Consider the following 25,363-nt stretch of genomic DNA (forward strand, 5'->3'; position numbering starts at 1 on the left):
ATATATATATATATATATATATATATATATTTATATATATATGTATATATAGATATATACGACAGATGCATTTTGTAACCATTAACTAACTGTTGTGACAAATAGCTCGATATTTAACTGGCTGTGATAACTGCTGTCCTTATAAGTGTTTGTTCAATTCTCACACAGGTCATGTCTTTAATAATGTTTATAATATCTCTAATTATGACCTTTGTAGATGTACATATGTTTTAAAAAATATAATGACATCATTTCACACAGCCATTGTCCTCATGCATCACTAACATGTATAACAGCTAAGCCATGAATGACTGTGTACTTTGTAGTTTTCTATTAAAGTACCACAGCATCGTCTACTGCACCATTATCCATTGAAATACAAACTCATACATAACTGCTTTAATTCATTCCTCCTAATAAAGTAAACATGCTTAATACAGTCACATTTATTTAAGCCATTAGCAATGCTTGTCCAACTACGTACACATATGTTATCATTTATGTGTTGATAGCTGTTATTTCTTTACATAAAAATGTTCAGTAAGTGTTTTCAGTTTCTGTATTCATCCATTCTCCACAGGAAATCAAAGAAAAACTTGCAGTATCTGTTTTTTTTTTATAAAACCTCTGCTTCCTGTTAGCTCAGCCTGTAGGGAAATCAATGAGCATGTCAACATTTTGGTGTGCTGTGGGTTCCAATCCACATACGGGAAACATCTGAAATTGTTATCTTGGTTTACTTCACCCATATCATTTCTTTAAAGAAACATATCCCATTAATTGATCTTAATGTTTATGCTGTGCATGGTTACAAATAACTGAATTAGTCATTGAATTTCTATGAATATACCTGTAATCCATAAAACTCTGCTAACATCAGCTTTTTAACAGCAGGATTAGTAAAGAAGTACTTGTTTTTTAACAAGAACATGTACTGACTGTTACCTTGGCCTGTAGGGAAACTGGCCAGCATTCCTACATTTTGGCATGTTGCGGTTTCCAAACCACACAGGGAAAACATATCTGAAATTGGGTGGTGAAGTAGCAGTCCTCTTTTTTGGTCTGCTTAATGTGTCCCCCTTACAAACACCACTACCAAGCTTTCACCCTGCTGAACTAATTGCACTAAATTGTCACCTGAACTCTCACAAAAGGTTTGCTATAGCCTCAGTTTACATCCCTCCAGAAAATAACATTCCTTTCCTTGAAAATATACTTTAATGGCTGACTGACACATTTCCTATGAAACCATAATTCTGGGTGACTGGTCAAAACTCATGTCTGACTCCCCCAATATGTGCATTAATCTTCATGGCATTACTCATCATATCCTCCACTCGTATTAATAAAATTACTGGTACCAGTTCTATCCTTGACTGGATACTTACTACAGGCCCTAATCTCTACCACAACCCCTGCACTCTTCCTAACTCTCTTAGTGGTCACCTATCCATTCACATCCAAAAAGACTCTATTCCAATACCTAGATCTGACATATGCAGAAACTGATGCAAACTATACTCATTTGACATTGATTTCTTGCATCTATATCATAGCATTGACAGCTTAGGTTGTCAAATCCTAAAACATAGACACCTAAGTGTTGAAAGCTTAGAAAATCTAACGGCCACATAAACTAATTCTTTCCTTGGGAAAGAATTCACATGGCCGTCCGTAAACAAAATAAACAAACACACCCAAACATAATGAGGGGCTTCACCCCCCCCAACTAAATATGCCATCTCTGAGATCGCTCTACATTGGGGAAAGGGCAAATCTCCGATAATGGCCACACAAATTCTTTCCCGAGGAAAGAATTTGATTATGTGGCCATTCACTATTGTAAGCTTTTGACGCTTAGGTGTCGATGTTTAAGCATTCAACAACTTAAGCTGTCAATAATACAATAGGAACCCGATTCCTTTAACTCTAAACTAGCATCCATTAACTGTTCCTTCCTCCATTACCCTCCTCTTAGTGAAGCTGTGGAAATATTTAACCAGATTTTCTTCAATGCCGTAGACTCACTTGCTACCTAAAGAAAAATTAGGATAAAAGCCTCCTGTATACCTTGGCTATCAGAAGAAACATGTTCCCTCATGCACAAAAGGGATAGTATCTGGAAAACCTGGCAGAATACTGAATCCCCAACCCTACTACAAAGCTATAAGGAAATCAGAAACGTTATGAAAAAACACATTTATCAAAATAAGAAAAACTTTTACAATACAGCACAATCCAATCACCTCTCCAACCCCCAAAAATTCTGGTCCACCATTAACAGTATCCTTCACCCCGGGAACCCCTCAACCCCAAACCCTTTCCCTAATAAAACACCACTAGAGACTACCACCCTGCTCAATAAATACTTCATAGACATCATCCGTAAACTAACTCACTCTGACCTAACTCCTGTTCCCCAACTCTTCCCCCTCTTCTAGCTATATTAACAAAAACACTTTCTCTCTTAAACCCATTCCCACCTCATATATCAAATCTCTTCTTTGTAAAGTTAAACCTTATTCCCCATCTGCTGATAATCTACGTCCCCTCTTTCTCAAGCTTGCTGCTGATTCCATAGCATTTCTCATCTCTATACTAATAAATATATCTATTCAAGAAAGCACAGTTCCTAAAATCTGGAAAGCCTTCTATGCTATTCCACGGCACAAAATAGGTAACTCCATAGACCCCTCTAACTTTTGACCTATAGCTATCCTACCACCTCTTTCTAAAATTCTAGGAAATGTATCCACTCTCAACTCCTCAAATACGTGATACAGGAAAACCTCCTAACCCCTACTCAACATGGTTTCTGGCCTGACCACAGCACTGCTACAGCCCTCTTATCCTTTACTCATATAGTTTCTGAGCCCAGAGACTATAACCAACTTGTGTCCCATTTCTTCCTTGACCTATCCAATGCTTTCGATACAGGGTCTCACTCTAAACTACTAACAAGACTAACTGAACACAACCTCTCTTCTGCCACCATGCAGTGGTTCTCCAGCTACCTTTCTAACAGACTACAATCTGTCCAATGGCTCACTTCTTGCTCCCCCTTCTTGCCTGTAAAAACAGGGGTTCCTCAGGGTTCTATCCTATGTCCCCTTCTATTCAATATCTTTACCAACAATCTCCACTCCACCTACAACCACTCTGCTCTTATCCAATACACAGATGACTCCACCCTCATCACTTCCTCTAATAACATATCTCATCTCATTTCCCTTACTCAAAAAAGATTTAACTCTGTCAAAAAATGGCGTAATGAAAACCAGCTTATCCTAAACCTCAAGAAAACTAAACTTTTACTCTTCCTACCAAAATCACTCTCAGACCATAAATCTTACTTTTCCATCTCCTCACTAGATAACACTAACATCAAAACAGACTCAGATACAAAACTCCTCAGTACCATAATAAATCACCAGTGTATCAAAATGACACATCAAAAATTAGGATTATTGTGTGGAAACAAAAAATACCTTACTCCTGAAGCTAAACTGTCCTTAGCTAGAGCATTCCTAATACCAGGCCTCCTTTACACTGCTCCTGTACTCACAAACCTACAGTCCACATTAATCTCACAACTAGAATAAAGCAATAATAAAATTGCCAGATTTGCAAAAAAATGACCTTAGAGATCTCACCATTGCATCGCATTAAAACAACTGCAATGGCCTGATAGCACAACTTAAAATCACCCACTCCACCCTATACAAACCTACTGCTTGCCCCTCCCTCTCTACTCTAATATCTTTCTACACCCCTACCAGATCACTCAGAAGCTCTGAGCAACAACTCCTTGACATACATAAACCCAGCAGAAATATAGATAAACTTCTCTACAACTACAATGTGTCTTTAGCCTGGAACAAACTTCCTAACTCCATCAGAAACACCTCAAATACTACTCAATTTAAAAAGCAACTAAAGCTCTTCCTCTTAATCTCAAGGATCTGTCCTTGTTAGGATTCCACCTAACCACTGCCACCCTTACGACCTTACCTCATATCTTCCAGCTCACTTCTCTCCCTCTATGATCAACCTCGCAGATACTTTTTCCATTCAAACTCCCTTTGTACTGTAGTTTCTCATACTGATAATGTCACATCTCAGTATCCACTGCAATTTTTGACAATATAATTCTGTAAGTATGTATTGTATTCTATATATTGTATTATATTTTTGTTATTACTGAAAATCTACGAGGTCATTGACTCCTTCAACTTCTATTTTTGTTCTTTCCTAGACATCAGCTTTAAATACATACTGTACACAGTCAATGATTCCACTTCCTGTCAACTGTATTTTTTTTTTGGAACTGTATTTTTTGGTGCTAAATCCTTTTTTGTTTTTTTTATATTTGCTTGTTGTACTATTTCACTCTAACTACTATGTATAACTTAGAATATATCTATCATTCTATTTTACTGTGAATTTATTTATGTAAATACTCTGGAGCTTTTCTCCTCAGGTCTCCACTGAAAATGGACTTCTGGCTCATTTGGACCAACCTGGTTAACAAATGTCAAATAAATAAATTGTTATCTTTGTTTACTTCACCCATAGCAATTCTTTAGAGAAGCATATTGTACTTATTGATATTATCCTATATTTTGATCATGGTCACAAAAATCTTGGTTATTTGTTAAATTCCTATGAACGTATTCATAATCTGTCATGGTCTGTTAACATCAGCTTTTTAACATCAGGGTCAGTAAAGCCTGCTACAATCTGTTATATGTCTGATCAATGTTTTTGTTAATATTGTATAATTTGTAAAAGTGCTATCCAGTTCTGCCTTCTGTGAAAGTTGGGCATCAGGCTGGCAACTTAACATCATACAAATTTCACTGCCAAGCAATCTGCAGACCAGTGATCCACTGCATTGATCCCTAACCAGGAAAAGCCGAAAAAATTGCTTTCTTTTGCTATCTAGTTCTGCTTTATCGTTAATTATTACAATCAAGTCAAGAACCCCATCATCCTCATCTTTTGTAGAAGTAGGATGGATAGATTTACAATTGAAATGCAGAACAGGGAAGATGTATTTGTTTAGTGATGTGCACTTTGCTAAGAAATATCATGGTTCTCACACATACCTTACTGTGCCTCTTATGTACAACAGTATGGTTTTGTTCGCAGAAGCTCTATGATACATGACACTATCCCACTGTTTGAGGAATGAATGATTTCCATTTCTGTTAATGTTTATGATCACGGTTTTGTTGAGGGTCAGTAACCCACACTACAGCTTCACGCAGGAATGGGCATGGCCTGCATGATTGACAAGGCAGAGATCAGTGATGCAGTATGCTAATGTGGCATGACTGACACAGAATGCAGATTTGCCAGTGACATCATGCATACATTGCTTCTTGAGTAGTTAACATTGACCAGTATTATTCAGACCTGCAAAACAAGGTTCATTAATGAAAGGAATTCATCAATGGACTTTAATTCAGAAGCACATGTTTTCAGATTTCATTATTGGGTTGTAATTCAGAAGCAGAGTTCATTTTAATTATTTTGTACTATTCCTTTGCCAGAAACAGCTCCTTACAGCAGAAAAATCCCATATAATAATTAAAAATAATAATATTGTGTTTTGGGTTGGTATTACTTCTGAAGCAGAAGTTTTTTTTTTTTGGTTTATAAGTTTTTTTAAGAGAGAAACAGCTCTTAACTGTGGGAAACTGTTGTAATATTAAATGCAAAAAAAAAAAAAAAAAAACAAAAACAGTTACTACATCCAGGTCAATCCATTACACCAAACCCACAAAACACAGACCAGGAAAATCCCATGCATACTGCCAGTGCCTTCAATACCTTTTTCACTGATGCTATCCAAATACTAGCCAGTCAGCTATCACCTAATAACTTCATTTTACCTACCTATAACAAAACCCCACCCCCTCCATTTCGTCTCCAACCATTCCCAACAACCCATATTATTGGCCTATTCCAAAAACTGAAACCATGCTCTCCTTCAGTAGACCAACTACCTGCTGAATATCTACAGAAATCTGCCAAGTCAATTGCTTACCCCATCTCCATTTTGATCAATAGAACTATTAGCAAAGGTCACATCCCTAATATCTGGAAAGTCTCCCATATCATCCCCCTTCATAAAGGTGGTAACTCCACCAAATTCTCCAACTACCATCCCATAGCCCTTCTTTCTCCTTTGGCAAAGATCATGGAGAAATGCATCCATAGGCAATTTTTAGACCATCTAATTCAAAATAACCTACTTTCTAGCTGTCAACATGGTTTCAGACCTTCCCATAGCACTACCACTGCCCTCCTTTCTTTTACAGCTTGTATTAACAAAAAAATGTAACTATAATATGTTTTCCTCTGCACTATTTATCGATCTGTCCAAAGCATTCGACATGGTAAATCATCAAATTCTTATTGATATCCTCAAATCCTTGTCCTTAGATGCACTCTCAATTAAATGGTTCCAATCCTACTTACATAAAAGACAACAGGCTGTGCTTTGGCACAACACTTTATCTACCCACCTACCAGTTAAACTCAGTGTCCCACAGGGGTCCATATTAGGACCTCTCCTGTTCTCCATATTTATCAGTGACCTTCATCTAGCAATCCCCCACGCTACTTGCATACAATATGGAGATGACTCCACACTTATATACTCAGCCACAACCACCTCTGAACTTCACTCCCTTACCCAAAAAGTATTTAACACAGTTGAACAATGGTTCACTCTCCGTTGTCTTCTCTTGAACCCCAAAAAAACAAAACTCATCCTTTTTAATCCTACTCATAAGTCCTCTCCCATGGATTTTTTAGTTACATCCACTAATGGTACCATTATATCACCTGACCCAACTACCAAGCTACTTGGTATTACCATTGACAACAACCTCAGCTTTGACTTTCACATCAACAGCACTATAAAATCTGTCAACAAAAAAAAACTTGGCTCTCTCTACAGAATTATACCCTTCCTATCACATACAGCTATAACTACTATTGCACACACTCATCTAATCTCTACACTCCTCTATGCCTCATCCATTTTCACTAATCTATCTATGAACAACCACAATACATTAGAAACCTCCTACAATAACATAGCCAGATTTGCTACTGGCAACCCATTTAGGACTCACCATTGCTTTAATTTAAAGCAGCTAGAATGGTTGGGACTACAGAATCTACTTAAATACCACCAACTAATCATTACACATAAGACTCTTTATCAGCCCTCTGATACTCCAATTCTATCTAACATTATCACCCCCTATAAAAATCTGAAGTCCTTATGTTCATCTCAGAAACTTTTAGTTAACACATCTAAATCTAACAACAGGGCTGGAGATTCTCTCTTCTCTAATACTGTGGGAAAATTCTGGAATCTCCTACCCAGCGACCTTTCCTCACTTTCCTCTATATCACTCTTCAAAAACAGACTGTAACCTTTCCTCAAAAAACTAAAGTGCGCTAGCCGATTTACAGCATTTATAGCATTTACTGTCTGTTTTTTTTCCTTATCTCTGTAATAAAACAAAAAAATCTCTTGTTTTCCCACTTTACTGAACTAGAGTAGTCCAGTTTCAGAGTTGCTGATCCCTGGGCTTTGTTTTTAGTTCCTGTTACTGATCCATTGCCTTATTAGGAAGGAGGGAAGTTTCTTTGCTTACCAGTGGGAGTGGGAAGCACTGAGCGGCCTTTTTGTCCGATTTGGTGAAGTTTCAGCCAGAAACTAGTAGTCCATTGGTCGTTTTGGGCCAATTCCTAGCTCCCTTCATCCCCCTGCTATAAAACACGCTAAACTGTACTGCTGATCTAACCAGCATATCCTATAACTGAAAAGTTCATCTCTACTTGATTCCCAAGTAGACTATTCTCTATCTGTAAAGCCTAGCACTTACTCCTACAGTACTTGCACCTTGATAAAGCACTCTTATTATAGATAGTACCCCACCAGCCTAAAACCCACTTCCCCCGGAGTCCTTTGAAAGTTCTTTATCTACTACTTCTAGTATGTCGAGGGATCAGTTGCTAGTGTCCTCTCCAGCTCAACTGGTGAACCTGGGAATATTGAGGCAATGTTACAATTGCCTCATGTACACAGACAATCCTCTCCTTCTCCCACAAAACACAAATACATGCGAGAGATGCAACTATACGGCCAAACTGGAGGCTGAGCTCTCTCAACATAGGACTGGCAAGACCAGACAGGAGGAGAAGGTAACCACACACAATACATACCCAGTCACACATGGTACCATCACAACTTCAAATCATACACATACTCACACAAAGACATACTGGAGGCTCTGATCAAAATTTACCAAAACAGCAAAGGCCACCAAAGCAGACACCCAAACAACTACCACCTCACGACCCAACACATGCAACACATAGACCACACAGTCAGAGTGTCAAACAGTCACAGCCCTTAAGGCCAAACAAAATGCCAGACACACTTGTCATTGGTGATTCCATAGTCAGACACACTGACGTCCCGCTCACCAGACTGAGTAAGGAGAAGGTCACAGTAAGCTGCCTGTCGGGCGCTAGAATCCGCCACATAACGCAAGCACTCAGGTCTCTCAACAGCAGGTACAAGTACGACTCAGTCATTGTCCACGCTGGTGTCAACGACCTGAGGCGACGCACTCCTTGGACTACATGAAAAGGGACGTCGAGGAGCTCTCTGATTATGTAGCCCAGGCAGGTATGACCCTGACCTTGAGCAGTATCCTACCTTCACCTAGAATGATGCCACAATACAGTGATAAGATGATCAGCTTTAATAATTGGCTTAAATTCTGGTGTCATTCAAAGGGGATCCAATGTCTGTCTGCCTGGGATGACATGCTGGACAAGCCACGCTGCTTCGCAAGGGACGGCTTGCACCTGTCACCCTGGGCTTCCGGATATTGGCAAAGGCTCTTGCCACCCCATAGTGCCTTTTTAGGCAAGGCTCAAATTCTAAACCTACCACCCTAGAACACCAAAAGGAAAAAACTAAGGGTAATGCTGCTCAATGCCAGAAGTCTCAATCTCAAGATGCACGCACTCGAGGCCCTTCTCAATATGGAGAACATCGATGTCTGTGCTGTGACAGAAACCTGGTTCAAGGCTCCTGAGAGCACCCCAGCACTAACAGGTTTCACCTCATATCATGCGTTCCGGCCCCAAAATCCGGACAACACCAAGAAAGGAGGGGGGGGTGTCCATATTCATAAAGGACACCCACACCTTAAGGTTGGTGTCAACGCACGATGCATCGCCAGACCATCCAGGTGCAATTAACCATAGGCAAGACTGCTCTGCAATTTGTAGCATGTTACAGGCCACCCTCTCAAACTCAGGAACCTCACATGGCCTTCCTGAAAACATTGGAGGGATAAATGTATCTCCAAACACCATCATACTAGGTGACTTCTACTACCCTAATATAGACTGGGGACACTACTCAAGCCCGAACACTCTAACCCAAAGATTCCTGGAGTTCATAAACTCAAATGCCATGGAACAACTAGTCACCATCCCCACAAGAGCTGAAAACATACTTGATCTCATCATCACGAACATGGGATCAAAATGTTCAACACCGTACGTATACCCCTCCCTGGTGAGATCAGATCATAAACTAATCTCGCTGGAGGTCCTCATCCCACCCCACCTGAAACAAAAAGACCACAGTGAAAAACTTCTCAAAAGCCGATTTCACACTTCTAAAACTAGTGTGGTCTCCTTTAAGGCCCCTGAGCCAGTGGTAAACATTACTCAAACCGCTGAATCACTTACAAATGCCTTCTACCAGCACCTACAGGACTGCATGGATCAGGCAATCCCAAACAAAACTAAGACTCTCTGTACCAAAGGCAAGCGTCCAGTCTGGTGGACCCCAGCCATAAACAAGCTCTACAACAAAAGGAGGAAGCTACTACAAGATAGAGCAAAATCCTTGAAAGGTAAGACACCTTTGATCATTATAAGTAAAAACTAAGAGCTCTCATAAAATCATCAAAGGCAAATTTTGAGAGAAAAATCGCCAAGGACTCTAAAGACAATCATAAGGCCTTCTTTAGCTATGTTAGAAACCTAGGAGGAAACTCACAGATATGCTCAGAATTAGTTCAAAATGATGTGAAAATTACTGAACCTACACACATTGCTAACATACTGGCTGACAGGTTCAGTGCAAACTTCTCCCCCTCCCCAAAAGGAGAGATATCTATTCCAGAGGATTGTAGCCCCCAAACATCTCCAACACCCAGGTGAGAACTGCCCTCACTAAGGCAAAAAACACAGCATCCATGGGACCGGATGGTGTCCCCGGCTGTGTGCTTCATGAACTCAACGAGGAATTAAACCCACAGTTAGGACAGCTGTTTAATCTTAGCCTCACCTCAGGATACGTACCCAAGGAGTGGCGCACGGCGACTGTGGTCCCACTTCATAAGGGCGGTGCCTCCACAGACCCTGGAAATTACCGCCCCATTAGCTTGACAAGCCTTATCTGCAAAGCCATGGAGAGGATCATAATGGAACTCATAAATAAAGACATAGGGAACTTGCAGACTTTGGATCCAACCCAGTTTGGCTTTGTCAAAGGCAGATCCTGCCTCTTAAACTTGGTTGACTTTTTCGAGACAGTCACCAAGGCCATTGATGAGGGAAAGGCAGTCCATACAGCCTACCTCGACCTGGCAAAGGCCTTCGACACAATACCCCACTCAGGTATCATCGAAAAACTCATCAGCTTGAATGTAAACCCATACATCACAAGATGGGTTGCAAACTGGCTAAGCGACAGAACCCACAGGGTCAGAGTTGCTGGAGCCATGTCAGACTCAAAGCCTGTCACAAGTGGTGTCCCACAGGGCTCAGTCCTGGGTCCACTCTTGTTCAGCATCTACTTTTCTGAAGTACAAGCAAACACAGGAGGGTTATGGCTGACAAAGTTTGCAGATGACTGCAAACTGGGCGCCATAGTCGAAAACACATCTAACACAGATATCCTCCAGAAGGGCCTCACATAAACGGATAACTGGTGCCAGAGCCATGGCCTGAAGTTAAACACCAAAAAATGCATAGTCATACCCTTCGGGAAAAACAAGGTTACCCCTAGCTACCATATAGGTGACAATCCACTGAGCACAGAAAAAGTCATCAGGGATCTGGGGACCCAAGTTGACAGTAGTCTTTCGTTTGACACTCATGTTGCTAAAGTAGTTAGGAAAACCTTCTATATCGCCCACCTGATCATGAAGGGATTCACATCTAGATCAAGGGAGGTCATCGTCCCCCTGTACTCATCACTCATTAGACCTATGATTGAGTACAATGCCCCGTTCGGAATGTATCTGACCAGACACCTGATGCAGCTTGAAAGGCCCCAAAAGTTCCTCACCAAAAGGATAAAGGGTCTCAAAAATATGTCTTATGCTGCCCGACTGAAAGAACTCCAGCTTTATTCAGTCTCATACCGCTTGCTCAGAGGTGACCTGTGCCTGACATATAAGGCAATGTCAAACCCAGATTTGATGAATATGCTTCACCTCAAAAAATCTAGATCCCTCAGAACCACAAGGGCGGGAGACTTAAACCTTGACACGGTTATAAATAGAACGTGCTGGAGGGACAGATTCATCACCCAGAGACTCCCTATGCTGTGGAACAAAATCCCGGTACATGTGAGGCAGAGCACCTCGCTGGCCTTGTTCAAGAGGAATCTTGACCAATGGATGGGAGATCGCAGATATACCCCAGGGATTACTTCAGTGTCACTGCTTGACAGAGGCACAGAAAAATGATAGGCATAGTTTTTATTCAAACTAAAGGGGTGGCGAAAGCCACATAACTATGGGCTAGGCTTATAAATGCCCTTGGGCAGATAGCCTAGTATGAACCTATGAACCTATGAACCTATGTACTAAACTTGACTAGTTATCTCTTCTATCCAAAATATGCTCTGCCTACCCTGTTCTTTTCATTAACTCTTCTATCTTCCTAACAATTTCTTTCACCTTTTCGCTCTGTATTTCTTTATTTCTATCCCATTGGATACTTATTTTTTAAAATACTCACTATTTCTGTAACTAAACATTAAACTGCCTCTTTTTTTGATTATGTACTATACTTGTATGTTTTATAACCTGTATGCCTCCTTTTTTTCATTATGTACTGTATCTATATGTTGATTTGTACCTGCATTTTACACTGTATTGATTTCTGTCCTCTTTGAAAATTTCTGTATTAACCAGAAATGTCCTTGTATGTACAACTGATGTTATTTTTGATATTTGCTGTTATTTTATCTGTGCATCATGGAGCTTATCTCCCGGGGCCTCTACTGAAAATGGACATATATCCAGTTAGACTAGCCCAGTCAACAAATGTAAAATAAAAATAAAATAAAATAAAAACATTTTTTTTTTTGAGTTCACTGCAGGAGAAGACACTTTTATTATGCAGACATGGTGAAAAAAAAATCCTCATTTCAGGTAGCTACAGGTTTAAGACTGAGAAGCCGGCACTTTACAATAAGCGCGGAGTTTCAGGTAGCTACAGGTTTAAGACTGAGAAGTAGGCACTATACAATAAGCGTGGAGTTTGACATTTAAGTTATGACACACTTTATGCACCGGATCTTGGGTTATGGGTTGTGGTTCACATCGAAGGTAGACCCTTCATGTGTTGGGTTCCTTTTTGCCATGTTCTGCAAATAAGGACCCACGTGTAAGGGAATGTTGTTATATTCAAAAATGTTATGTGATCATTGTTAATTACTTACTTTATCTTGTAGGTTATTGTATTAGTTTCAAACTTTTTTTAATTTGAGGATTGTAAATTTCCACTGTGTTTAAGTAATGTTTGTTCGGAATTCTTGTTGTCCTAATGCTTTATCTTTTTGAGAACTGTAGTACTGTGGGCTGGGAAGAAATGTTCAAGTATGTGTGTGTCTTTGGTTTTATATCCAAGTTCCATCACTTTTTTTTACCATTTGCATTGTGGTTGTATTTTCTTTTCTAGTCTGATGTTCTTGTCTATGTGGCTTCTGAACTGTACACAGTAATGTAGACTGACCTAGCCAGTGTGTTATACTTCAGAATCACTTGGAATTCATTGTCTTCACTAGTATGAGTCCATCATAGTTCTGGCCTTTCTGATTTCACAGGAGGTGATTAGGGGTGATTCTCTAGTTTTTCTTTTGTTAACACTTTATTGAAGCTTAGATAACACATCACATTGCAATGCAGATAACTAAATGAGTACTCTTCTTAGTCATTGCCTAACCTTACTGCCAGTTTTAAAACATTTGTTTAAGATTGTTCAATTATACATGAGTGTAACGGCTGCAATCCGTTACTGAGATTTCTCTGAGATTATTACATGTCAATGACATTCTCGGTGCAATTTAAGGCTGCATTGTGGCATTTATTTTTTATTTTTCCTTAACATGTTTATTTGGTATATTTGGAATAACTGTTATTTCGCTGAATTGCCAGCTTCTGCATGATATGGATATTCATGCTGCCACACAGGCAGAATGAATAGTTATTTGGGAATGCTTATCGACATCGATGTGATCCTGGGTATCAGGCAGGGTTGGGGTGGGGCTTGCTACTGCGTATCTGGTGGGTAACTGATCCTCAACTCTTTATCTACATGACTAGCACAAGTTCATACTTTGAAATTCTAAGCCAGGCTCCATATTAATAGACCAAGCTCCTTCCTGGTGATGTTATAAAATTAAGTATTTTCACTGGATTCATAACATACATTTTCAGTCAATATGGATTTGCTAGGCAGGTAGTTACCAAGTTTAGAGTTTGGATGGACATTGTAGGTGAAAGTTTGAGTCGAATGTCCTTCATTCTGTGTTTAAAAATGTTAAAACCTGTAGGTAACACTTAAAAATGTGTATGGTGATTATCTAATGTTCTTCAGGAACAAATTGTCTATAAATTGTTCTGAGCAATGTATATCACTGTTATGTGAGGAATACATCATTCATAGCGTCTCTTTTCTGTTTTCAGACAATGATGTCAGACCAAGAACTGTGCTCTGCACATTCAGCGAGTACACAGGCTTGTGAGATAGTGGAGGGAGAGAGGTATGTTGATTACTTTTTCTTTTTTATGAAATAAAATGCATCTGATCCTTGTTAGAGGCATGTATTTTCTCACTAACATGAATATTGCTAGAATGCAGGAATAGCCATTATGCATCAGTAAGGTATGTGAAATTATCACATGGTAGCTGTGATACAATGTGATTGAAATTCAAAAATGTTTAACTATCATGTAACTTTAAGCTATTCTTTCAGCACACAGTTTTTGGATTGTAGTCCCTGTGAAGGCTGTCAGCCTAGCTAGATATATCTTTTTTTTAATAATTCTATGTCATTATAAATAATATGATTCACAGGGTTGTGTTACAAATGTAAGAAAATTGTGTTATGTTTTGAACTTCAAAAATGTAACCACAGTGCACCCTGCTGGAAGAAAGCTGATAAGTAAAGCATTTTATGACTGATCTCAAGTTCGGAGACAGAATGTCTGGGCTAGAAATTCTTTCTATAGTTTTAAGACAGAGCTAATTACTAAATTTTACATGTAAAGTGTCCTTTATTGTCATGGTTTCCTGGCAGGTGCAAGATTACAAAGATATGTTAAATTTTGAGTTCTGTGAGCCTGGGAAACTTTAGCAGAGGTGTCAAGAATGATGTAATCTGAAATGACTCAGCAGTACTGTGCATTATCAATTTAAGGACAGGAAGAAAGAAGAGCATTTTGTATCTTGTCTTGGCTCTAGTAAGAAGATCCACTTACCAGCATGTGCTTGTTATGTATGTAAGTAGCGTTTAGAACAGTGATTTCACTTAGAGATTGATAGGAATATAGCCAGATTAGTCTAGCTGTTTTCTATATTTATGTCAAACTATCCTACAATATTGTTTTAAAGTATTTCCTGTGATTTCTGAACTCTGTAATGTCATTGTGTTGAAGTAATAAGTATTGTCTTGTGTTTTTATTCTTTATTAAATATTTTTAAAACACTCAACTGTTGCTGTTTTGTGTAGATATGATTTAAGCTCTAGAGTATTTGCATGTATTTGGTGATACTGTATAAGTCACTCCAATAGCCTTAAAAGTTCTGGTCGCACTTATTATTTGGATAGCAGTAATATTACTCTGTCGAATTGGACACCCTTTGATAAGGGCCTTTATAGAAGCTGTGTTTTTGTACTCTAAATCAGCCACGCAGTGAACATTCAGAGTTCAGATGGCAATTGTTTTATTTCTTTTGTTGTCTTATTTAGTCAGGGAGAGGAGACAAGCATGTCAGAAGAGGAATATGGCAAGCTGGCTAAGAGCCAGTTGGTTGAGATGTGCCAGGCTAAAGGACTGGTGCATGGAAACCTTACTAAGGCAGACATGATTGCAGCTTTGGTCACAGCTGCATCAGAGAATAACAACCAGGAGGACAATCAGACTGACCATGGAGATATTTAACACTCAGAGAATTGACACCTCAACCTTTCTACAAAGGACTTAAGAATACATCTGATGCTAAAGAGTCTTGAGTTGGAAGGAAGACATTTGGAAATAGAAGCTGAGGAGAAGGAGAGGTATGGGGCAACATGAAAAGGAGAAGCTGACTCTTTGTCAGAGTCATGGAGGTAATGGAGAAGGGAGTAACCAGACCCCAGAAGCACAAAAGGGCAGTAAACTTCTTCCACAGTTTACAGAGGGGGATAATTTTGATAGTTTCAGTCATATGTTTGAGAGGGTATGTAAATAGCATGATGTTTACCAAAGGCTCTGGGTACAGTTCCTTGCCCCCTTACTCTATGGTAAAGCTGTAAATGTCCTTTACAGATTGTCTGATCCCGATTTTTTAAACTCTAATGCTGTAAAGAATTGTCTGTTAAATTTTTTAAGCTATCAATTGAAACTAATAGTAAAAAGATTCATGAGCATAGACGCAAGGCAGATGAAAGTGTGTATGACTATGTTGCTGAACTGAGCACTTATTTTCATAGGTGAGTGAGTGGATTTCAGGTCACCACTTTTGAAGAGCTGGTAGACCTTTTGGTGAATGAATAAGCCCTTAGCATTTTGCCTGAGGACATGAGGTTCTGGTTAGCTGATAGACAATGCTCTACTACAGATGATTTGGGGAAGAAGGGAGACCTATACCTAGCAAGCAGGGCATCCCTGCACAGGAAAGTGACACCCAGTACTGCTCATGGGTCTAAGGGAACCCATGGTGGGCAACCCAGACAGCCCCAACAGAATCTGCCAGTAGCAGGGGAAGCCACTAGTCCAGGTACATGTCAAGGACCTAGGGTTAAATTATTTTGAATGCAACCATTGGGGCCATGTGGCATATAGATGCTCAAGGAGACAAGGTGGGGAACAAAAGGTGGGAAAACCAGTAAGTGGGAAAGACAAAATGCCTATAGTAGGTTGTCTTGAGACAACAGCAGTACCAAACTACCATCCTACAGATGTCCTGATAGGGAAGGATTTTAATAAGGCAGTACCACGTGTTAATGCAGTTACATGCAGTCAGGCTTGGAGTCAAGCATGTCAGTTTGGTAGCCTGGGGAGACTTGCAGCCAGGACTGGTGAGGTGGTTACTTCAGGGAGGGAGCTACCCTGTAGCAGTGAGACTGAAGGTGAGCCACAGCTGCTTGTGGGTACTGATATCCCCTTAGACAGAGTGACTGCAAAGGTAGAGGTGAGTAGTAGTATCCAGGCTGACAGCAAGACACTGCTGTCAGAGGATGCCAGACTTCCTGTGAAAGGGGAGCTGGGAAGGGTTACAAAGACAGAGTTGAGGCAGGCTCATCTCTCAGACCCTACATTACAAGGCCTGTGGCAGGTAGCTAGTGAGGCACCTGATTCTCAAGGGAAGGGAGAATCTGTATACTGTATAGAGAGTGGATCCCCTGAGAGAGGGCTAGAAGGTGAGAGAATAAAGAAGTTGGTAATGCCTAGACCCTACCATTTGGCACTTTTAGCCATAGCCCATGATATTTCCGTTGCAGGTCATATGGGCATAAAACTTACAAAGAGATGTATTATGCAGAACTTTTATTGGCCTGGGATTTCCAGAGATGTAACAGGGTACTGCAGAACCTGTGAGCATTGCCAAAAGATAGCCAAGGCAGGACACAAGGTGAAAACTCCTTTGTTGTCTTTGCTGTGATTGAGGAGCCATTTCAGAGGGTAGCCATGGATATTGGGGGGGCTCTGAGTACCCCTAAATCCACAGGGAAAAGGTATATCCTAGTGGTAGCAAATATGCTACAAGATACCCCGAGGCAGGGGCTTTGTCCTGAATTGAAACAGAAAAGGTGGCAAATGCTTTGTTGGAGATTTTCAGCAGGGTAGGTTTCCCAAATGAAATACTGACTGACAGAGGTGCCAATTTCATTTCAGACCTGCTGGCTTGTCTGTGGAAGTACTGGGGGGGTCAAGCATCTAAAGACCACCCCCTATCATCCCCAGACTAATGGTCTTGTTGAGGGGTTAAACTCTACACTCAAGTCCATGCTATGGAGATTTGCAGACCAGTTTAAGAGTGAGTGGGACAAATATTTGCCCCATCTGTTGTTTGCTTACAGATAGGCTCCCCAGGAATCCACAGGGTTTTCACCCTTTGAGTTGTTGTATGGTCATAGGGTGAGGAGGCCTCTAGATTTAATTTGTGATGAGCAGGAGGGTGAGTGTGAAACTCACCAGGAGTCTGTTGTAGTATATGCCCTAAACCTCAGGACAAGGTGCAGGGAACTCAAAGGTTTGGCCCAGGAGAACCTGGCAGAAGTCCAACAGCAGAAAAGTGGTCTGTTATGACAGGAATGCTCGAGCTAGAGAGTATGCTGTAGGGCAGCAGGTAATGGTTCTCATTCCTGTCAGACACAACGCGCTGCAAAAAGCTTTGGAAGGACCCTACAAGATGGTAAGGAATGTCAGTGATGTTAATTACATGGTAGAACTGCTAGGCAGGAGTCAGGGGAACAAATTGTATCTTGTTAACATGATGAAACCTTACCATGATAGGGAGACCCTTATGCTGAGTATTTGCAGTGGATTGTAGGAGGAGTCTGAGGGAGATCTGGTGATTGATCTCCTCAGTAAGGCTCGGACTGACAATTCAGTGGAAGACATAGCAATGTCCCAGCAGCTATATCCTACCCAGGTTCAAGAATTCTGAGCAGTGTTACAGGAGTTTGTGGACATGCTCACTGGGAAGCAAGGGTGCATCTACCTGGTGCAGCATCAGGTGGTTACAGGACGCCACAGGCCTATTTGGCAGGCCCCTTACAGGGTGCCTGAGAAAGTCAAACAGACTCTGAGGGAAGAGGTACAGGAAATGTTATAACTAGGGTCAATTCAGGAGTCCAACAATCCCTGGGCCTCCCCAGTGGTGCTGGTACCAAAGAAGGATGGCAGCACCAGGTTCAGTGTGGTCTACAGGAAATTCAATAGTCACACAGAGTTAGATGCTTACCCCAGGCCTAGGAAAGATGAAGCCCTAGAGCAGTTGGGTGGGGCCAAGTAACTTACAACCATTGATCTTACCAAGGATTACTGGCAGGTGCTTTTGTCTCCCAGCGCTAGAGAGAGGTCAGCATCTGTGACTCCTTTTGGCTTGTATGAGTTCATAAAGATGCCCCTTGGGATGGAAAATGCTCCAGCAACCTTCCAGAGGCTGATACATCATATCATAGCAGGACAGTTTGCCCTTGCTTACCGAGATGATATTGCCATCTACAGCCATTCCTGGCAAAGGCACCTTCAGCATGTCAGGGAAGTGCTGGGCAGACTACAGAGGGCAGGGTTGACCATTAAGCCCAGCAAATGTCAGGTGGGTATGGCAGAGGTCTCCTACCTGTGACATAGAGTGGGGAGTGGTAAGACCAGCCAGAACCTGACAAAGTGGAAGCCATTCAGGCATGGTCTGCACCTGTTACCAAAAAGCAGGTGAGGGTATTTTTAGGGACAGTGGGGTACTACAGAAAGTTCATCTCCAGTTATAGTACCATAGCTGCTCCCCTCAGAGACCTAACAAGGAAAAACAGGCCAGATAAGGTAGTGTGGGCCACAGCATGTGAGGAGGCGTCTTTTCAGGCTTGTTGGCTGTTGGTGAAGCACCCTCCAAGAGGAAAAAATGCTGAGAGAAGAAGGGAGCCACTTTTGAGATTTTAAGTATTTTTTCTCTGTTTATTTGCTAAGTTTTTCTGCATAGCTGCCTAGCTTGAGCATTTTCTGGCTTGTTAAACTTGATTTCTGTATTAGTAGCTGTATTTAGAGCACAACCAAAAGCTGTTTGCTGAATTTCCTGTTTGCACTTAATTTTAAATCGTTTTTTCTTAAAACTTGCATATTTTCTGTCCTTGACCTAGCACTCTTGTGTGGGGTCATTTACTGCACTGTTATAACTTGATATTACTTGTGAACCTCTGCTATCTCTGTAAAAACCAAAAACAAAAAAAAAATCTTGCTTTTTTCCCACTTTTCTGAGAGTTAAAAAAGTTCAGTTACAGGCTTGCTGTTCCTGAACTATTTGAAAGTTTCTGTGAGGCCATTTTTGCTTGGGCTGAAGGAGGGTCTCTCTGTTGATCAGTGGCAGTGACTAACATTGAGCAGCTTCCCTGCCCCCCGTAGAGGTGGTTACTGACTTGAAACTGTAGTTTTATTTTCCCTTTTGGGTCTATTCCTGCTTCTTTCCAGCCCGTGCTATCAAGCACGCTTTAACGTGCTTTAGCGATTTAGCCGGAGTTGCCACTAGAGCAGCATCGGGCAGCCGGTTAAACAAGGTTAAACTCTTTCTGGCTCCAGAAAGTCTGTTCTTCAATTTTTCCCTTAGAACTGCTCTGTTAGGAACCTAAACAGTTTACACCTACACTAAAAAGTGCAGCACTTGTTCCAAATAGCTTTTTCTTCTCAAAAGCTCAGCACTTGTCTTATAAGCATATCCCTTGTCTTATAAGCATTCTCTTTGCAGGTCAAGCACTCCTATATTATACAAATCTCTCACTAGCAAAACCCCCCAGGAGTGCCCACTTCCCTGCTAAGCCCACTACTTTTCTGTCTCATACCAACTCATAATTCTTTCTAGCATGTCGAAGGGTCAGATGCTGGCGTCCTCTACTGCCCAGTTGGTGAATCTGGGAATTCTGAGACAATGTTACAATTGCCTCATGTACATGGACAACCCTCTCCTCCTCCCATGTAACACTAACACTTGTGAGAGATGCAGCTATTTAGCCAGACTGGAGGCTGAGCTCTCTCAACTCAGGACTGGCAAGACCAGGCAGGAGGAGAAGGCAACTACACACACCAAAATACCAGTCTCACATAACTCAACCACACCACTGAATCAAACACATAAACACACTAAGACATACTCGGAGGCTCTGAGTAAAAATTTACCTAAACAGCAGAGGCCTCCAAAGCAGACACCCAAGCAACTGCAAACTCAATACACCACACAAACAACACATAAACAACAAAATCAGTGTGCAAAGCAGTCACTGCCCTTAAGGCCAAATACAACACCAAACATACTTGTCATAGGTGACTCCATAGTCAGACACACTGACGTCCCGCTCACCAGACTGAGAAAGGAGAAGGTCACAGTAAGCTGCCTGTCGGGCGCTAGAATCCACCACATAACACAAGCACTCAGGTCTCTCAACAGCAGGTACAAGTACGACTCAGTCATTGTCCACGCTGGTGTCAGTGACCTGAGACGTACCTCCTTGGACTACATGAAAAGAGACATTGAGGAGCTCTCTGATTATGTAGCCCAGGCAGGTATGACCCTGACCTTGAGCAGTATCCTACCTTCACCTAGAATGATGCCACAATACAGTGATAAGATGATCAACTTTAATAATTGGCTTAAATTTTGGTGTCATTCAAAGGGGATCCAATGTCTGTCTGCCTGGGATGACATGCTGGACAAGCCACGCTGCTTCGCAAGGGATGGCTTGCACCTGTCACCCCTAGGCTTCCGGATATTGGCAAAGGCTCTTGCCACCCCATAGTGCCTTTTTAGGCAAGGCTCAAATTCTAAACCTACCACCCTAGCACACAAAAAGTAAAAAGCTAAGGGTAATGCTGCTCAATGCCAGAAGTCTCAATCTCAAGATGCACTTTTCGAGGCCCTTCTCAGTATGGAGAACATCGATGTCTGTGCTGTGACAGAAACCTGATTCAAGGCTCCTGAGAGCACCCCAGCACTATCAGGTTTCACCTCATATCATGCGTTCCGGCCCCAAAATCCGGAAAACACCAAGAAAGGAGGGGGGTGTCCATATTCATAAAGGACACCCACACCTCAAGGTTGGTGGCAACGCACGATGCATCGTAGACCATCCAGGTGCAATTAACCATAGGCAAGACTGCTCTGCAATTTGTAGCATGTTACAGGCCACCCTCTCAAACTCAGGAACCTCACATGGCCTTCCTGAAAACAATGGAGGGGATAAATGTATCTCCAAACACCATCATACTAGGTGACTTCAACTACCCTAATATAGACTGGGAACACTACTCAAGCCCAAACACTCTAGCTCAAAGGTTCCTGGAGTTCATAAACTCAAATGCCATGGAACAACTAGTCACCATCCCCACAAGAGGAGAAAACATACTTGATCTCATCATCACGAACATGGGATCAAAATGTTCAACACCAGAAGTATACCCCTCACTGGTGAGATCAGATCATATACTAATCTCGCTGGAGGTCCTCATCCCGCCCCCACCGGAAATAAAAAAGACCACAGTGAAAAACTTCTCAAAAGCTGACTTCACACTTCTAAAAACTAGTGTGGTCTCCTTTAAGGCCCCTGAGCCAGTGGTAAACATTAATCAAACCACTGAATCACTTACAAATGCCTTCTACCAGCACCTACAGGACTGCATGGATCAGGCAATCCCAAACAAAACTAAGATTCTTTGTACCAAAGGCAAGCTTCCAGTCTGGTGGACCCCAGCCATAAACAAGCTCTACAACAAAAGGAGGAAGCTACTACAAGATAGAGCAAAATCCTTGAAAGGTAAGACACCTTTGATCATTATAAGTAAGAAACTAAGAGCTCTCATAAAATCATCCAAGGCAAATTTTGAGAGAAAAATCGCCAAGGTCTCAAAAGACAATCATAAGGCCTTCTTTAGCTATGTTAGAAACCTAGGAGGAAACTCCCAGATATGCTCAGAATTAGTTCAAAATGATGTGAAGATTACTGAACCTACACACATTGCCAACATACTGGCTGACAGGTTCAGTGCAAACTTTTCCCCCCCTCCAAAAAGGAGAGATATCTATACCAGAGGATTGTAGCCCCCCAAACATCTCCAACTGCTCTCTCCAAAGCAAAAAACACAGCATCCATGGGACCGGATGGTGTCCCCGGCTGTGTGCTCCACGAACTCAATGAGGAATTAAACCCGCAGTTAGGACAGCTGTTTAATCTTAGCCTCACCTCAGGATACATACCCAAGGAGTGGCGCACGGCGACTGTGGTCCCACTTCACAAGGGCGGTGCCTCCACCGACCCTGGAAATTACTGTCCCATTAGCTTGACAAGCCTTATCTGCAAAGCCATGGAGAGGATCATAATGGAACTCATAAATAAAGACATGAGGAACTTGCAGACTTTGGATCCAACCCAGTTTGGCTTTGTCAAAGGCAGATCATGCCTTTTAAACTTGGTTGACTTTTCGAGACAGTCACCAAGGCCATTGATGAAGGAAAGGCAGTCCATACAGCCTACCTTGACCTGGCAAAGGCCTTTGACACAATACCCCACTCAGGTATCATCGAAAAACTCATCAGCTTGAATGTAAACCCATACATCACAAGATGGGTTGCAAACTGGCTAAGTGACAGAACCCACAGGGTCAGAGTTGCTGGAGCCATGTCAGACTCAAAGCCTGTCACAAGTGGTGTCCCACAGGGCTCAGTCCTGGGTCCACTCTTGTTCGGCATCTACTTTTCTGAAGTACAAGCAAACACAGGAGGGTTATGGCTGACAAAGTTTGCAGATGACTGCAAACTGGGCCATAGTCGAAAACACATCTGACACAGATATCCTTCAGAAGGGCCTCACAGAAACGGATAACTGGTGCCAGAGCCATGGCCTAAAGTTAAATGCCAACAAATGCATAGTCATACCCTTCGGGAAAAACAAGGTTACCCCTAGCTACCATATAGGTGGCAATCCACTGAGCACAGAAGAAGTCATCAGGGATCTGGGGACCCAGGTTGACAGTAGCCTTTCGTTTGACACTCATGTTTCTAAAGTAGTTAGGAAAACCTTCTACATTGCCCACCTGATCATGAAGGGATTCACATCTAGATCAAGGGAGGTCATCGTCCCCCTGTACTCATCACTCATTAGACCTATGATTCAGTACAATGCCCCATTCGGAATGTATCTGACCCGACACCTGCAGCAGCTGGAAAGGCCCCAAAAGTTCCTCACCAAAAGGATAAAGGGTCTCAAAATATGTCTTATGCTGCCCGACTGAAAGAACTCCAGCTCTATTCAGTCTCATACCGCTTGCTCAGAGGTGACCTGTGCCTGACATATAAGGCCATGTCAAACCCTGATTTGATGAATATGCTTCACCTCAAAAATCTAGATCCCTCAGAACCACAAGGGCGGGAGACTTAAACCTTGACACGGTTATTAATAGAACGTGCTGGAGTGACAGATTCATCACCCAGAGACTCCCTATGCTGTGGAACAAAATCCCGGTACATGTGAGGCAGAGCACCTCGCTGGCCTTGTTCAAGAGGAATCTTGACCAATGGATGGGGGATCGCAGATATACCCCAGGGATTACTTCAGTGTCACTGCTTGACAGAGGCACAGCAAAATAATAGGCATAGTTTTATTCAAACTAAAGGGGTGGCGAAAGCCAAATAACTATTGGCTAGGCTTATAAATGCCCTTGGGCAGATAGCCTAGTATGAACCTATGAACCTATGAACCTATAAGAAGTTTAAAGAAGCTTTGGGAGGACTCTATGTGTGTCCAGATTACAGCAAAGAATTTGTTGAGTAGGTGGATGCTTTGAACCATGGGGTCTGCACTGTACTTAGCCAGATTTCTTCAGAGGGAGAAGAGCACCCAGTGGTTTATCTCAGTCATAGGCTGAAACCCAGGGAGGAATGCTATGCAGCTGTAGAAAAGGAATGTCTAGCCATAGTGTGAGCACTGCAGAAACTTCAGCCTTATCAGTATGGAAGGAAATTCACTGTAGTTACAGATCACAATCCCCTAACATGGTTACATTAAGCCAGCCAGCAAAATGCCATGTTGCTAAGGTGGAGCCTAGGGTTGCAAGCATATATGTCAGTGCTGCACTGCAGTGGAATTAGCAATGCCAGTGAAGATGGGTTCTCAATTCAGGGAATGGGGTAAGGTATACCCAGAAAGACCTAACCCTCTCAAGCAACGTTTCCCAAGGGTCACTTGAAAAACTAGTTTCAGTTCTCCAGGGGGGGGGGGGGGGTGTGAAGGCTGCCAGACTAGCTGGATAGAATTTTGTAAATAATTATATGTCATTGTAAGTATTAATATGATCCACAGGCTTGTGTAACAAATGTAAGAAATTGTGTTATGTTCTGAGCTTCAGAAATGTAACCACAGTGCACCCTGCTGGAAGAAAACTGATAAGTAAAGAATTTTATGACTGTTTGATCTCAAGCTCGGAGACAGGATATCTGGGCTAGAAATTCTTTCTATTGTTTTAAGACAGAGATAATTACTAGATTTTGCAAGTACCCGTTCTTTATTGCTGTGGTTTCCTGGCAGGTGCAAAATTACAAAGATATGTTACATTTTGACTTATATGAGCATGGAAAACTTCAGCAGAGGTGTCAAGAATAATGTTGCCTGAAATGGCTCAGCAGCACTGTGTATTATCAATTTAATAACAGAAAGAAAAAGAGCATTTTGTATCTTGTCTTGGATCTAGTAAGAACATCCACTCACCAGTACTTGCTTGTTGTCTATGTAAGTAGTATTTAGAACAGTGATTTCTCTTAGAGATAGATTGGAATATAGCCATATTAGTCTAGCTGTTTTCTATATTTATGTCAGACTATCTTACAATATTGTTTTAAAGCATTTCCTGTGATTTCTGAACTCTGTAATGTCATTGTGTTGAAATAATAAGTATTGTCTTGTGTTTTTATTATTTATTAAATATGTTTAAACCCTTCAACTGTGGCTGTTTTGTGTAGATATAATTTAAGCTTCAGAGTAGTTGTATGTATTTGGTGATACTGTATAAGTCACTGTAATAGCCTTAAAGGTTCTGACACACTTACT

This window comes from Protopterus annectens, chromosome 3.part1, assembly GCF_019279795.1.
Source record: "Protopterus annectens isolate FY-2018-M chromosome 3.part1, PAN1.0, whole genome shotgun sequence".
Taxonomy (NCBI): domain Eukaryota; kingdom Metazoa; phylum Chordata; order Ceratodontiformes; family Protopteridae; genus Protopterus; species Protopterus annectens.